The sequence below is a fragment of the Gracilinanus agilis genome, chromosome X, assembly GCF_016433145.1.
Source record: "Gracilinanus agilis isolate LMUSP501 chromosome X, AgileGrace, whole genome shotgun sequence".
Taxonomy (NCBI): Eukaryota; Metazoa; Chordata; class Mammalia; order Didelphimorphia; family Didelphidae; genus Gracilinanus; species Gracilinanus agilis.
The window spans coordinates 12,842,620-12,860,399 of NC_058136.1; positions in this window are offsets into that span (position 1 = coordinate 12,842,620).

Consider the following 17,780-nt stretch of genomic DNA (forward strand, 5'->3'; position numbering starts at 1 on the left):
TCACTCTCTCATTGAGATATTTCATGTTTCCTTCTATTTTTTCAGTCTTTTTACTTTGTTTTATTTGTTCTTGTTGTCTTGAGAAATCATTAGCTTCTACTTGCTCAATTCTAGCCTTTAGGGATTGATTTTCGGCTATAATCTTTCGGTTTTCGGCTATGATCTTTTGGTTTTCGGCTATAATCTTCTGGTTTTCAGCTATGATCTTTTGGTATTCCTTTTCAATCTGGTCATTTCTAGTGTTCAATTTGCTTATCAGTTCATTTTGTTTCTGAGCCTCACTTTCCAATTGCAAGATTCTACCTTTTAAACTGTTATTTTCTTGCCAGATCTCTTCCATTTTCCTCAAAATCTCAGTTTTGAACTCTTCCATAGCTTGTGAGGAGTTTTCCTTATTTGAGGAGGGTCCGGATGCTTGTTTGTTCTCCTCCTCTGTTTGCTCGGTTGTCTGGATTTTCTCTGTGTAAAAGTTGTCGAGTGTTAAAGACTTCTTTTTCTTGTTGTTAATCTTTCTCTTCTGAACTTCCTGAGACTGGGTAGCCATTGTTAGCCCAGCAGCTTCTCAGGTTTATCCTCGAGCTCAGGGTCTCTCTGCGGTCTTTTGGCTCCTGAGGTCTGAGTTCTGTTTTTTTCCAAGGTCAAGCCCCCTGGTGGACCCCCTTGCTTGATCCTCTGCCGGAGGTTTCTTTACAAGTCTCAGGGCGCTGCTTCAAAAGTCTTATACCTGTCTGCACTGGTTCTCCACTCAGGGTTTCAGAGCTTTAGCTCTTGGCTCTGTCTGCCTCCACCCATGCCTCTGACCGCGCCTGTGCTCTGAGCCCGAGCTCTGCGCCCTGCGTCCTCTCTCTGCGCCCTGCTCCCGTGCTCAGATTTTGTGTGCGTTCGTTAGCTTTTTGGGGTCCTAAATCTTGCTGCTCTCAGGAACAGGCCCCGGAGCTGCCAATGACTCAATGGGTGCCCCAAACTTGCTCTATTTCTTTTTACCTGGCTTTGGCGCTATAGGTGGTGTGTGTGGAGGGGGTGGGGGTGCAGTGGTTGCTCAGCCCGAGATTTAGTGAGAGCTGTTTCACCCCTTTATAGCATGGAAATGTCTCGATTCCATGTACCTTCCACGCTGTGCCCTGTTGTAGGGTTCCTCCGTTCGTCTGGACTTGTTTTTATGTCCCCTTGAGGAGTTTTGTGTGTTTTTCGGTCAGGAGAAGTTAAGAGCTGCTTCTTACTCTGCCGCCATCTTAACCCCTGTTTTATATATTCTTGCTGCCTTGTGAAGTCATTTCCTTCTAGTTTTTGAGTTCTAGTTTTTAAAGACTAAATTTCATCCCTGGCTTTTTGGTCATCCTTCTCCTTCTGGTCTGATTTTCTTTGTAGATCATCTTTTGCCTTCTTTGCTTCATTTTCAAGCTGCCCAATTCTGGCTTTTAAGATTTTATTTTCTTGTTTTGGTTCAACTATTTCCTTTTTCATATTGTCTTCAGCCTCTCTTGATTGCTTTTAGATTTCCTGAAGTTCTTGAGTTAATTGAATTTTGCGATCTTCCAAAGCCTGTGTCCAATTTTATGGAACTTCTTCCTCTTCTTCTATTTCATCTGCTCTCTTTTCACTTCCTTGAAAGAAGCTGTCAATTGTCATTTCTTTTCTCTTTTTCTGTTGCTTACTCATATTTTTTCCTTTCTTGTTCTGCTAGTTTCAGCATATGGATTTAATGAGCTTTGATCAAAGATCTTCCCCCAGCTAGTAATGGAGGTTTGTAGTTACTTTCTGGGCAATCTATGCGGGAGGGGTGTTGGTGTTTCCCTGCCTTCTGAAGACTTCTTGTCTGTCCAGTTGATGGGATTAAGCCTGTATTGATTGGATTAGTCTGTATTGCTTAATGTGCCCTGAGGCTAAAACCTTGAGAAGGAAAAAAAGAAGAAAAAAAGGAAAAAAAAAGAAGGAAAAAAAGAAGAGGGGAAAAAGAGGGGAAAAATAAGAAAAAAGAAAAAAAAGAAAAAATGGGGGACAAGATGGAGTGTTTTCGCTGATCTGTCCAGCAGTAGGGCCCCCCTGCTTTATTCTGCTGTTTGACCCGGTTTTCTTTCCTCTTGAAGCCCTTTTTTCTCTATTTTGGTGTGATAAAGCCAGGAGGTCTGAGGTTTGGCTCCCTCTAAGCCGCGTTTTTGCTGTGTTTCTCTGGCTTTCTCCTCCAGTCACCTCCCTGGTGCCTGTGTTCAACTTCCTGAGTCCGAGTCTGGCGCCAGCAAGGCCCTCCCTCCAGGACAGTGAGCCTGCCTGCCCGGAGATTTCAGAGGCCACTGGAGACTCCGCACAGTGCATGAGGGAGGGGTCCTGGGATTCCCTTTCTATATCCTCAGACCAACAGTTCAAGAATTCAAGCCCTTTTCTTGGCATACTTCTTGAGCTCTCCAGCAGTAGGATCCCCCTGCTCTGTTCCATTGTTAGATCTGGTCCTCTTTCTTCTCAAAGTACATTGTTTTTATCTCGGTGTGGAAGGGTGAAAGGTTTTAAGATTTGCTCCATCTAAGCTGCCATCTTACAAGAATTGCTACTTTTCTTTTTAGCTCCAAGTGTCCACTTGTCTTTTTTCTTCCTTCTCGGAGTGGCATTCCTTGTTCTTCAACCTTTAGGCAGTGGTCATTTCTTATCTCTCCTACCATGTTATTATCTTTCCTCCAATTTAGGTAGTTTTTGTTGTCTTTGTTACTGTGTTCACCGCTTCTCTTTGATGAGGGGAGACCCTTTTACATCTGAATCATGGGCAGCAGCCACCCTGGTTAGATCACAGATTAGAAGATTTAAAACCATGCTCTGATGCAAATGCAAACATCACAGCCCATATGCAAGTTACTGCAAAATTCCTTTTGCTTTCCAGATTTAGGGAGACTTTATTTTCTTTTGTAATCTCCTTGTGAATATTTCCCTTTCACCCTTTTATTTTTTATTGATTAATTTAGAAAATTTTCCCATGGTTACATAATTAATGTTCTTTCCCTCCCTTACTCCCTCCTCCCTCCCCTCTTCCGTAGCCAATGAGCAATTCCACTGGGTCTTACATGTGTCATTGTTCAAAATCTATTTCCATATCATTAATATTTGCAATAGATTGATCATTCAAATTCAACATCCCCAATCATATCCCCATCGAACCATGTGATCAAGCAGTTGTGTTTTTTCTGTATTTCTGCTCTCACAGTTCTTTCTCTGGATATGGATAGCATTCTTTCTCATAAGTCTCTCAGAGTTGTCCTGGATCACTGCATTGCTGCTAGTAGAGAAGTCCATTATATTCGATTGTGCCACTGTGTATCAGTTTCTGTGTACAATGTTCTCGTGGTTATTGGGTATTGATTGCAAGTTTCTTTGTCAACATTGTTAATTGAGTTTATGTTGCCCATACCCAATCGGTTGCTGAGTTTTGTCTTTCCTACCTATAACATCCTTCTTATCATCCCCCTTCTCTGCCTCTGCCACCATCCTGGCATAGAACTTCATCACCTCATACTTGGCTGGTTTCAGAGGTCTCCCTCAAGTCATCCTTCCTAAAGGAAAGGTCTGACCAATGTCAATGCCCTCTTTTTATATCTCCAGGGGCTCTCTATTGCCTCAAGGATCAAAGAAAAGTCTTCTTTTTGGCTTTCAAATGTTTGCACTGCCTGGCCTTTTCCTACCTCTCTAGTCTTCTGGGTCAGCTAGGGGTACAGTGGTTGGCATACTGGACTTGGGGTCAGGAAGATATCAAATACTCAGGTTATTCTGTTTGCTTCCATTTCCTCACCTGTAAAATGAAGTTAAAAATAGAACCTCCCTCCCCAGGTTGTTGTGAAGGTCAAATTAAGCAGTATTTGAAAATAATGCTTGACATATAGTAGGCATTATACAGATGTTAGCTATTATTGCTATTCTTATCCTTGGATCTCCATTACAATCCAGTAACAATGACCTCCTTGCTATATTCCAGACTGGGCATTTTCACTGGCCCCCTCCATGCCTGGAGTGTTCTTCCTCTTCAGCTCTGCCTCGTGGCTTACTTCAGGTCTCAGCTCAAGTCCTACCTCTGCAAGAAGCCTTTCCTGGGTCTCCTTAACCTTTGTGCCTTCCCTCTGAAATTATCTCCATTGTATTCTGTATGTATCTTATCTGTACATGGTTATATATTATAGATTGCTTCTCACATTAGACTATGAGCTCCTCAAGAGGAGGGGCTATTCTTGTGTTTTTGTTTGTTACCTGAGGGTTTAGCACAATGCCTGACACATAGTAGGTGCTTAATAAATGCTGGTTGACTTAACTTGCCTTGCCTTGCCAATTATCTTCTCCTTAAGGTCTTCTTGAGTCTTTCTCTTCAGATACCTACCCCTCTTTCTTCTCCTTCAACCTTCTTTCATAGAAACTAAAAGTAATTCAGGACTTGGAAATTTTTCTTAGAAATACTCTCAGTTTCTGCCAAATTTCTTTTCCACAACCTCTGGCCTTTTCAACAAGTCCCGACTCCTCCAAATCATCTACACAATTTCCTTCTTACTCAGCTCTAATCTTTGGTCTTTTATTCCTCCCACCACCATCTCCCACAAAAGCTAATGAGATAATTGAAGATTGGGGCAGCTAGTTGGCACAGTAGATAGAGCACCAGGCTCTGGAGTCAGGAAGATTCTTCTTCCTGAGTTCAAATCTGGCCTCAGACACTTACTGGCTGTGTGACCCTGGACAAGGCATTTAATCCTGTTTGCCTCAGTTTCCTCATCTGTCAAATAAGCTTAAGTAGAAAACTCAAAATGGGCAACCGAAGAGTTGGACACAACTGAAACAATTGAACAACACTGAAATATTGGTCATGGCCTTGAACCTCACATGAACAAGTCAGCTGCTTCTGAGCATGCCACTATGTCCCACCATACACAGGAAGAGAGCCTTTGTACAGTCTCCCAGTCAAATAACACTTCCTAAGTATTGTGTTCTCCATCCCTATTTCTCCCAATTGACCTTTAATCTTGGCCAGCCTTGCTTTGTTTTTCAGAAAGCAGGATAGGTAAAAGAGTGTGAGTGTCTCAGTGAATAGTCATCCTCACTCTAGGAAGCATAATTCATAGTTTTAATCTTATACTAACTTATTTTATCATTCTTTTTAAATTAAGAAGCATTTCTTTTCTCTTCTTCATCCCATCCTTAACCCCACCCACTGAAAAAACAAAAACAAAGAAAACTCCCATAACAAATATGCATAGAGAAAAAAAGCAAATTCTATACTAGTCTTATACAAAACCTCACGTTTCAGTCTTCATCTTGAATCCATCACCTCAGTATCAGGAGGTAGATAGCATGCTTTATATTTGATATTTTGAAATCGTGCTTGGCAAATTGCATTGATCAGAGTTCTAAAGTCGCTCAAAGTTATCTTTCTTTATAATAGTGTTAATTGTCTAAATTAATTATAGTGTCTAATTAAATTAAAAATGGTGTCTAATTATCTAAATGTTCTCCTGGTTCTGCTTGTTTGACTCTGCATCAATTCATAGAAGTCCTCTCTGTTTTCTCTGAAACCACCCATTTCATCATATCTTAAGGTGTAAAAATATTCCAGTTGGTTCAGTCATTCCCCTAAGAGACGAGAGCTCCCTGAATTTCTCTTTTTTGACAGCAAAAGGAGATGCCATGAAAAGGTTTGTATAAGTGGGTCTTTTCCCTCCTCCTTTGATCTCCTTAGGGTATAGTCCTAGTAGTCTTACCCAGCTTTGATGTGTTTCCTGTGTAGGCAAGGATCAATCCCCAAGCAAGGCTAGTTGTCTGAGGTCAGTTACATTGGGGAGTATGAAAAGAAAGAAAGTTTCTTACAAAAAGTCATTTTGGATTGGGGCAGGGGAGTGCTGCAGACTTCAAGTCTGATCAAGGGAAATCAGTTGGTAGTAAAGGAAATGTGCTAATAAAATGATGCTTCAAATCTCTCTCATCCCTACAGCACCCCTGTACCCCATCTCCTCTAGAGAGCAGAACATTACACTATCTGAGGATAACGTGTGTTCCATTCGGCCCATCTAAGAGCTGCCTAGCATAATATCCTTGGCACACATCCCTAACAACAGTGATGCCACCTCCTTTGACGTGTGCACTTGGTCTGTCCAGCCGGTAATCTCACATTAGCTTGCTCCTCCCTAAGCCTAAGCATCGACTCAGGTGGCTTGATGAGAGGGGATTTCTGTAATGACTTTAGGTCCTGTCTCAGCCCTTTCCCTGCTCTGAAAATAGGCCCTCTGTGGCCCCTTTGTTTGGTGACTTATTAGTACGAATTTACATCTAGCAGATTTCTTTGTTTCTCCACTCATTGTCATACCTCCAAATTTAGCCTGTATGAAACTTGGGATTTTGCTTGCTGTCTCTTCTGCCGGCTCATTAATGTAAATAACAAAGGGGCTGGTTTCCGCTCCTGGTTCTCTTTCAGAAACTTATTAATAATTCATCTCCGTCTTTACAAAGTCCTTCTAGGCAGTAGTTTTGTTCATCCCTGGCTTTGTGCCTCATCATTGCCTGAGGACAATTGTCTTATGGCAAAACTGGACCTTGGGGCCAGAGAGGACCTTTTCTATTCCCATCACACGACCTGGTAAGATGAATGGCACTCCAAAAACTTCCCTTGGCAGAGTTTGCCCTTTGTTCAAGCTCTAGAGCCCAATGGGCACGTTGTAGTGACAACGAGAAAGGCAATGAGCTCTGGGCTTAACTACAAGAGCTCAATCCCCAAGAGAATTATGGGGAAACCTGAGACCGTTTTTCTGTACCAAACTACCCCAGTCTTGAAGAATTCAATCAGCTGTGAGTCAATGTTCCTATGGAACCTGCCCCCATGACAACATTTCATTTAACATGTTTTCTTGGAAACAATGACATTAAGACATAAGTATATGGCTACAGTGTGCATTAAGGCATTTTTAATAGCAAATCTGGATTCTGATAAGTCATTTTCCTGGGATAAAGGAGTTCAGGAATGACAACAATATAAAAACAGAAATCTTCACAGCAAAACTTTCTCTGATAAAGAACTAATTTCTGTGATATATGAAGAATGTATTCTAATTTATGAGACCAAGAGCCATTCCCCAGTTGATAAATGCTAAAAAGATATGGACAATTTTCAGAAGTCCAAACCATCAACAAGCAAAGAAAAAGGCTCCAAATCATTATTAGAGGAATGCAAATTAAAACAATTCTGAGGTTCTGCCTCACACCTATCTGACTGGTCAAGATGACAAAAATTAAAAATGATAAATGTTGTAGGGTCTGTGGGAAAACAGGTACATTAGTGCACTGTTGGAGCTGTCAACTGATCCAACTGTGCTGGAAAGCAATTTGGAAAAATGCTCCCAACCTTACTAAACTATATATTCCCTTTTGCCCAGCAATACCCCAAAGAAATCAAAGAAAGAAAAGAAGGATCCATATGGCCAGGAATATTAACTGCAGCTCTTTTGTGGTGGCAAAGAACTAAGGTGCCTAATAATTGGGGAATGACTGCATGGACTATGTTTTATGATTGCCCTGGAATACAATGAAGAAAGAAGACTCATATGAACAGATGCTGAGTGAAGTAAGCAAAAGTAGGACAATTACCGTTTATGGGAACAATGTGAAAGACTTTAGAACTCTGACCAACACAATGACAAACCATGATTCCAGAGGATAAACCATGGATAAGTATGCCTCCTGACAGAGATGTAGTGAACTCTGGGTGCAGAACGAGGCATACATTTTCACAGCTGAGGTTGGGGATTCACTCTTGTTTGACTATATGTTTGGGATGAAGACTGTCTTTCTTTTGTTCTTCCCCAGTGAGGAGAGGTGGGAAAGAGAGAAAGTAAATGTTTATTCATTGAAAAAAATAAAAATGAAAGTCCTAAATCAAGTAGGTGGTTGAAACCAGTTGCATAGTCAAGTACATATACTCAGGGTTCATTTACCTCTCTATATGATTAGCCTGAACCAGTTCTAGAGGTAATTAGGTGGGAGAAGAGCACAATGGAGCTGAAGAATGCAGAGTGCTAGACTAAAAGCCCAAAGACCTAGGTTCAAATTCTGCCACTGATGCTTCTTAGCTTCTTAAACTCCATTTCCCCCATTCTCAAATACTTTCTGCCTTACAGGGAGTGCTTGTGATGATGAAGAGGAGGAGGCTTCTGTGGACAGCCAGGATCAGCTAATCTGCTAAGGGAATCTGTTCAGTCTGTGCCAACTAGCTGCCCACCTATTTTATGACCACATTTTAAAATCTGAAGCAAATGCCACCTCTTCCAAAAAGCCTCCTCTGATTCCCTTTGGGTCTATATTGATGTTCACTTTCACACTGCAAACAGCCCTATATCAAGGTATCTGAGTTTCTGCCTTATCCTCCTATAAAACTATCATTTCTATGAGGGCCAAAACTCTTACAGCACTGGGTACAAAAAGCAACTAAGTGTTTAAGCTGGCTTGGTGGTATCAGAGACAGCTCCCAGAAGACCCGCAGCAGTCTCCAGTCAATGCAACAAGGTCCAGCTCTCTATGTGGCTACAAAGGGCAAGTTGCCTCCAAAATGTTTGTCTAGAATCCCCATGGCTAGTGTCAGGAACCTGCCTGGGTTGAGCATGCAGAGATTAGCCTTCCAGTCAGGATTGGCTACTAGGATCACAGAATATCAGAGCTAGAAGGGACTTTAGACATCAACTAGTCGAACTCCTTCATTTTACAGAAAAGGAAACTGAGACCAGAAAGATCAGATTTGCTTAAAGCCTCATAGTGGAATGTCCAAGCCAGAATTTGAACTCATGACTTCCAATGTCCAGACTGCTCTTTCCTCTCTATCACACTGTGGAGAAGGGGACAGCTCTGAGCGCTGCCAAGTGTGTCATCCACCCAGTCCCTCTCTTCTTTATGCCTTGTAGGCCCATTCCAACTCATAAGCCTGAACCATATGAATTTCCCCACCCACCTAGACTCCTTCATGATTCCAATCTCCTTTTGGAACTGCTGCATCTACTAGACACCAGAGCCTAATCTTTGTGTTAAGACCCCAGCCTAGGGGCCCAACCCTGGGTCAAATCCCAAATCTCTATCTACTTTAACAGAAAAGGTCCAAGTTCCTTCTTTTATGATTTTGATTGTTCTCTTTCCTCTCGTCCTGTATTCAGGGGAGTTTAGACAAGAAAGGTTCTGGGGATGTTTAATGTTCAATAGACTATTATGCAGGACAGCTAGGTGATATAGTAGAATGCCAGGAATGGAGTCAGAAGGACCCAAGTTCAAATCTCATCTCAGATACGTACTAGCTGGGTGAGCCTGGACAAGTTACTTCATCCTGCTTGCCTCAATTTCCTCGTCTATAAAATGAGCTAGAAAAAGAAATGGCAAACCGCTCCAGCACCTTTGCCAAAAAAAACCCAAATGGGCTCCCAAAGAGTCAGACAGGACTGAAAAATGACTGAAAAACAACAGACTATCATAAGGTGGATATGATGGCTGCTCATTGGAACCAAACAAAAAAAAGTGGGATGTAAGCTCCTCTTCTATGGAGGCTCCATGAAATCATCTTGGAAACAATCACACCAGTCAACACGATGACCTTCCTGCCTTATTCTTCTACTAGCTCTCTAAACAACTGAAGGGTTCTCATTCCATGTCATTTAGAGATTACAAGTATTTTCCATGCAGACAGTGAGTAGATGCTGTTCCCAAATTTGGGTGGGTCACCATCCAGCCAGGTCCAGACAATTGGGGGTTCAGTCTATGATGACACTTGGTTGATTGTTGAATTCTCAAGGCTCCTGGGAAATTTATAGTACAAGGATGGGTCCTCTGTCTATTTATGAAAGGTAAGGCATTATGGCATTGTGGTTAAAGAGCTGATCTCAAAGCCAGGAAGACTTCCCACCTCTGGCACATACTGTATGATCCTGGGCAAGTTCCTTGAGCCCTCAGTGTTCTAGGCAATATTCTAAAACTACAAAGAACTTGCAAAGAACATGAATTCTAGGTCCATTTACCATGAAATTAGAGGTCCAGTCTTTATCCCTAATTTATAAAAGATATCAAAGCTTCTAATAAGAAATTCTGCCCATTTGATCAAGTCCTTTTAAGAATCTGGTAGGCATTAGATTTTGTCATTCTACAGCAATATTGTGCATGATTCCTAATATTTCACGGCATAATCTGAATTGATTGATAAGTCTGGACTCCTTAAGAATCAATTTTTCTAGTGGCAATGACCCAGTTTTGTATCGCTGTCATAACCCTCCCTATTTCTGTAAATGAGTCTTTATGACTTGGCCATTGGTCCAAAGCTTCTCTGTCAACATATTGGTAGTTGAGTTCATGTTGTCCATTGAGAGCCTTTTGATTCCATTCTTGGATCTTAGTGATTTTATAAACTCTATCTGTATATAAGGCCACTTCCGGTTATCTTGGATAAACCAATGACATTATTATTATTGTCACTGTTGTAAGGGGTAAAATTATTATTGGACTGAATATTCAAGAGTTTGGTCACCATGAATTAAGTACTTCATTTCAAGGCAGAATGACTTTTATTGTAGTTTATTTACAAATATGAAGAGTGAAAGCAAGGGAGAGAGAGAGAGAGAGAGAGAGAGAGAGAGAGAGAGAGAGAGAGAGAGAGAAAGAGAGAGCCTGGTCCAAACCAGGCAAGGCTTCAGAGGCTCCAGCAAAGAGGCATGCAGAAGTTAATTAAACAAGGCTTCTAGCCATGAGGCCTCCTCCAAGATGAGGGGCCTCTCCAGAGACTAGGGCCTTCAGAAAGCCAAGGAAAAGGGAGTCAGCCTTTTCACTCACCCACGTGGCAGTTCTAAGGGAAGCAGTCTGAGGTCTCAAGCCTGAGTTTCTCCAAGGCCAATTTCAAAGGGGAAAGACCTCCTCACAGGAGTTCAGGAAGAAAATGTCTGAAGACCAATCACTCTCCTGTTGTCATTCCTCTGTCCTCAATATTCTTCAGACTATTGTCCAGCTAGATAAGATGGCTACCTTTTGCAATTTTTTCGTAATTTTTTTTTACCAATTACATGTAAAAACAAATTTCCACACAAGTTTTCCTAAGTTCTATGATCAAACTTATCTCACTTCCTCCTTCCCCCTCCAGGTGCTGGCAGGTGACTCAATCTCGGTTATAAACATACTATCGTGGAAAACATATTTCCATATTGTTCATTTTTATGAATAATCTTACAAAACCAAAACCCCCAAACATAAACCCAAATAAACAATTGAAAGATCATACCTTTTGTAATTTAACAAGAATATTGGGCTATAGGGGCAGCTAACTGGTACAGTGAATAGAGTACCAGGCCTACAGTCAGGAAGACCTGAGTCCAAATGTGACCTCAGACACTAGCTATATAACTCTGGGCAAGTCACTTAACCCCATTTGCCTCAGTTTCTTCATGTATAAAATGAACTGGAGAAGGAAATAGTAAACCACTGCAGTATCTTTGCTAAGAAAACCCCAAATGGGGTCACAAAGAGTTAGCCACAACTCAAATGACCTAACAACAACGAATTGGGGTATAAGCTCATCTTCTGTGTGCTCACTAAAAGCATCTTTGGGACAACTCTACTAGCAGACAGGGCAGCATAAATGATGTGTACCTTATTCTATTCCCATATGGTTTTTATTTCTTCCATTTATTTTGAAATCTTTTAACCCCATGCATCTTGGAAATAATGAGTATGGCAACAACTCTTGGAAATCGTTCTTAAATTTTGATAGAGCAATGCTATATCCAGGCAGTTTCTTGTCTGTGATGAGATTCTGATCCGAGTACGGTTAATTTATGGTTAAATTCTCAAGGCTATTTCAGACTTGTTTCTGTATGGAACATCTATGGAGAAAGTATGGAGAAGCAGCATGAGGTAGTAGAGAGAGAGTAAGGAAGATCCAGGTTCAAATTCTGCCTCTGCCACTTACTGGCTTTGTGACCCTGAGAAAGTCACTTAACCTCTGATAGCTTCAGGCAACTCTCTGAGTCACAGAGAAGTTGCTACCCCACAATGGTGGACAGTCTCCTCACCTAGGAGTTCCTTGTACCAATAAAATCGCTGCTCCATTTCCTGTCCTTATTTATAGGATAGGGATCTCTTGGTTGTTAGTTTGTAAAGGATTTTATTACTATCATCACATTTATTCAATCACAGAAGTCACTGATTAATTAATATTCACAATTCATATTTCTATAGACCTTTAAGATTCCAAAATGCATCTCATCAAAATAGCCTCCTATTACTGTGATTGTGCATTTCAGTCAAGGAAGAAGTAAAGGTGATGAATGCAGTTGGGGACATATTGACCTGGGGTTCTTGCATGTCATTTAGGTTGGGATACCTAGCAGGTAGTTGGAAACTAGACTTTGGAGCTTGAAGGTGAGGCAAGGGCCAAAGGAATTATATTCCAACTTCTCTGCCTAGAGATACTAGTTGGAGCTGAGGGAAACACTGAGATCCCCAGGGGGCAGAGAGAAGAGAAAGGAGCCAAGATAGGGCTAGTTCCTAATAAGAGTGACAATAGCTGTGTAGTAAATGTAATGGCATCACAGTCCCTAATAATAATTTTACTGATATAGGGAACTATAAATAATAAATGCAATGATCACAGCTAACATGTCTAAAGAACATTAAGATTTGCAAAGTACTTTATAAATATTATCTCATTTGTGTCTCACAAGCAGCTCTAAGAGATAGATGCTATTATTATCCTCATTTTTGTTGTTGTTCAGTCATGTCCAACTCTTCATAACCCCATTTGGGATTTTCTTGGCAAAGACACTGGCACAGTTGCCCATTTCCCTCTCCAGCTCAATGTCTAGATGGGGACACTGAGGCAAGCAGAGTAAGGTGGCTCACCCAGGGTCACACAGCTAGTAGGTGTCTATGGCCAAATTTGAACTCAGGTCTTCCCGACTGTAGGCCTGGCGCTCTATCTACTGTACCACCTAGCTGCCCCAGAGACCCTTTAACAGATGAGGAAACTGAAAACCATAGAAATTAAGTGGCTTGCCAACAGTCAGCAAATAGCTAAGTAAGGTGGGATTTGAACTTGGGTCTTCCTGCCTCCAAGTCCAGCTCTCTACCCGCTCTACCACATAACTGTCTAGTAAGATAAAACAATCTCTCCAGAGAGGGAGGAGACATCGAGCTAGCAGAGAGGATCCTGAGCCTAGGATAAGATGATCTTCTGGCCATGACAGAAGGATGGGAATGGATGACATAGCCAAGAGACTGATCATTCCAGGCACTCCTAACTCTACCTAGTCTGTTTTCAGTATACCTGGCTCCATCACACCCCAAAGCTGCCCAATACTGAAGATGTATCAGAATAAGAAATGACATCCCTAGTAGGTACAGCCCAATTGTGATCCCACCTCTGAAATCATAGGAAGAGAAGGACCATTTAGAGAAGATTTGTGCTGGAAGATTCCCAGCCTAAAAGATTTCAGAAAAGAAGAAAGGGACATAAGAAAAGGGGGGAAGACTTATCCCAGAGCAAGAAAATCTAGAATGCCCCTCTTGCTAAAAAATAAACAGAGGCGCTTTTCTGGACAACCAACCATCCACATCCTTTTCCATTCTGAAAGCCTGCAGTGGAATTTAGCTTAACTGGACTTTGTGAGTTACAGGACCAAACTCCATTAATTTTCTGAATACAAAATGTTATTTTAGCTCATCTGAAAATCAATCTCCTCCCAAGCCTATCCTTCTTAATCTTCTTCGCCCTCGACTTCCTCATAAATGTATTATATAATTCAGTCCCTATATTATTTATGATGTATGATTATTTATTAATTCGCTAACGCTATCGTATAATTCAGGCACGGAATTTGGGCTGGAACCCTCTGGGCTGCATTTGCATACTGAGGAAAACCATATTGATTCTCGAAAAGCTTGCCCCAGACAAATTTGCAAACAAATTTTTATTTGGTTTCCGAAGACATTATTTTGACATGATTCCAACTGACGCGAACAAATCAAACTGAGTTCTGCAACAAATGCCTTCTTAATGGGTTCTGTGTTATTTGTTTTACTTGACACCATTTATTATAATGTAACAGCGTTTCCTTCCCAGGAAAGTCCAAAATCAATAAAAAATGGTGACATATGTTTGTATTTATTTGGAAATACAAATGCAACCAAAGGGTCTGTCAGCATGCGATTAATAGAGTACATGAGGCTGTGCTTTGGGGGTATCTGATTGTCTGTCTCAGAATATGAATTTGGAAATAGCTTGGGATTCCTGCTCCTTGACTCTCGGGTTGGGATAGAATTTCACATTAACGATAAATCACCCTGGACACATGGTTTTCTGTTTCAATTTACTGCCACACAGCTTAATCAATTCACATGGGGGAGAAGTGGGACCACACATGGGATGAGGAGAAATACAAGTCGGTAATAAAATATTAAGACAAAGAAATGAACACATTTGAAATGTTATTACCGGGAGAGGAGATGAAACTGACGTACCCGTCCCTTCTCCAGACTCTGGTGGTACAGCACATGGCAGTTCATCAAAAGCTGGGCACCGGGATCCACAGGTCCAGCATGGAGCCTTCCTCGCCCCAGCCCTCTGTCTTATTTGGATGCTTGATTCTTCTTATGGGAAATTGGGAGAAGTAATCGAGAATATATGTGTAGTCCATCAATTTCCACCTACTTGGGACCTCATGAATTCAAGTTCAAATCATGGGATCTTATACTATTAATGTACCAAATTTGGCCCACGTGTCCCCACCCAGTTCAGAACCTGGAGACTGCTACAGCTGGGTCCTAGGTAATCAGTTACTCACCGTGCTAACAGATTGAGGCCCCCCAAAATTATAGAGGCAATAAAAGATCTGTTTGGGACCTGAATGACTAGAAAAAAGCCAGAGGAAAGCTCAGCCACATTTTGCACTAGGAGGTCCATGCCCTTTCCTCCCAGGGTAATCTGGGAAATGAAGTGTTCTCAGAGTCGTTCTCCAGGTGGCTAAGTAGATAGAGCCAGACCTAAAGATGGTAGGTCCTGGGTTCAAATTTGACCTCAGATACTTCCTAGATGTGTGATCCTGGGCAAGTCACTTAAAGCCCGTTGCCTGGCCCAGACTGCTCCTCTGCCTGGCAATTGATACACGGCATTGATTCTAAGATGGAAGATAAAGGTTTAAAAAAAGAGGTACACTTCAAGAGGGGAAGGTCCACCTGCTTCTGGAACCAAAATGGGGTGGAAGTAAAATGGCAGCTTTCATTGCAGACAGCCATGACATCATTGCTTGGAAACTGCTTCTTCCGATAACTGCTATCAACTTAACACCCATCTAAGCCCATCCCAATCTCTGGCTCAGCTTCCCCGAAACATTATTTGTCACTCCCAGTTGTCATCCCCAAGTCACTATAGCTTGGTTCGCCTTTCCCTCCTCATGGTCACAGGCCACAGCCGAGACTTCCAGCCAGCCTCCCTCTCCTGGTGAGTGTACAAACAGGACTTCTTCCCCCTGTCGTGTAAACTAGACGAGAGTAGCCCTCCTCACTGGCTTGGTAGGGAAAACTTCCTACCTCCCACACATTCTCAGGAAGCCAAAGGGGTGGGATACTGGAGCTAATCCTAGGTAAGGCCTAAATTACAAAGAGCTGCCAACTAAACCAAGGTGAGAATGGAGAAATGAGGTAGGGGCTCAGAGTTCCACTCTTCTCTGCCAATGAATGCACTGTCTGACTTCTGCTCCAAATACCCTTGGCCTCTTAGCTGGGATCAGGAACAGACAGACTTCCTGAGCTGCCCTGGTGCATGCACCAGAATGCCAGAATCTCCAGCTTCCAAGGGGTCATCAACAGCCATCCATTCCAACACGTCCTTAAACAAGAATCCCCAATACAAGTGCCAGCCTCTGCTTAAAAATTCCCCCCTGGTAGAGTAGAACTCACTCCCTTCCAAGACAGACTAATGTCACTATAGATATACAGATATAGATGAGGGAGAGAGAGAATTTCTTAAGCATTGACACTGTGCCAGGCATTGTGCTAAACCAAGCATACTTTAGGAGTGCTCCGGGCACTAAAAAGTTATTTATTGCATCAGGACTAAATCTAGAAATGTATCCAAAGTGATTTGTTCATGTAAAGTGTCATATAATTAGAAGCTATTATTATTGAAGCAATTGTTCCAAAGCATTTACTAAGTGCCAACTCTATGCCAGGCACTGTGCTGGGTATGGGTCAACAAGTACAGAAAGGCTGCACAGTGAGGGGGAGAGACAACAGGTGGCTATGTCAAATGTCAAGTGGGAACTCCCATAGTTCAACAGATCCATGATCTATCTCATCCACATTTCATTACCTTCACCGTTATAGAACGCACCACTCCCATGCCGTTTCCTCCTATGGGTATGCTGGTCATCGCTTCCCATAAATATGCCTTAGAGAATCTGTCCAGTATTCTGGAAACCTTCTTCTAAGTCAGGGATTCTTAACTTTCATCTCCCACCACCACCACCACCAGGGAAATCTGGTGAAGTCTATAGACCCTTTCTCCAAATCACAGTTTTAAATGTATAAAGTATATGTAGAAGTACAAAGGAAACCAAAGATTAGTGAAAATAAAGAAATGTTTTGCCACATATAAATTTACAGAGCCCTTGGCCCAAGGTTAAGAACTCAGACCCTAAACCTTCTTTTTTAATGACTATTATGATTCAGCTTTGTGGCTCAGTGGATTGAGAGTCAGACCTAGAGACAGGAGGTCCTGGGTTCAAATCTGGCCTCAGATCCTTCTGAGCTATGTGACTCTGGGTAAATCACTTAACGTCCACTGCCTAGCCCTTACTGCTCTTCTGCCTTGGAATCAAGACACAGTATTGATCCTAAGATGGAAGGTGAGGGTTTAAAAATATATAAACAAATGACTATTAAAAGATTTCATAGAAACCTAACATTGAACATCATTGCAAACATGTAAACTTACTTAACAGATATATACATTTTGACTAATGGACATCAGTGTGTAGAGCAGTGGTTCCCAAAATTTTTCGGCCTACTGCCCCTTTCCAAAAAATATATTGCTCAGCCCCCTGGAAATTAGATTTTTTTAAATTTTAATAGCAATGAATAAGAAAGATAAATACACCTGTGGCCATCGCTGCCTCCCTAGATCACTGCAGCACCCACCAGGGGGCAGTAGCACCCACTTTGGGAATCACTGGTGTAGAGCATCATGACCCCTCTAAGACCCTGCTGGGATTTTGTCCATTCATTCTCATTTTTCCAGGTCTTTTGCTATTTCAGGGCTACTAGTATAGCTGTCCATCTGTTTATCCCATCTTTTGCTACACAGCTAACTCACTCCCTCTTCTGGGCACACATACCTTTGTGATGCCTTTTATGCCCCTTCTTTATACCCACCTCATTGGCGAAAGGCTTCAGACTACTGACAAATTCCCATTGACCCTCTGAGTGACCCAGAATTGCAACCCTTTGAAAACTGTGGTATTCCATGATTAGTGATCATACAGAGTCACTTTTGGTGGTCAAAAGGTTGGCTCAAGAGTCAGAAAACAGCTTGGGATCATTGACAGCACGGTACCATTTCCCAAAAGGGGAAAGACGTATACCCAAATTGCACAGTAAGAAGGCATAGCTCTGCTGAGATAGGCACTCAAAGCAAAAATATCCTTGATGATGAAATCATGGATCCATGCAAGGATTGAAGCCCCATCGTGATTATTAGTGCCGAGTTCCATCTCTGCCTGAAGATAAGAAATCACCAAGTGGGAAAGTGAAAACCTTTG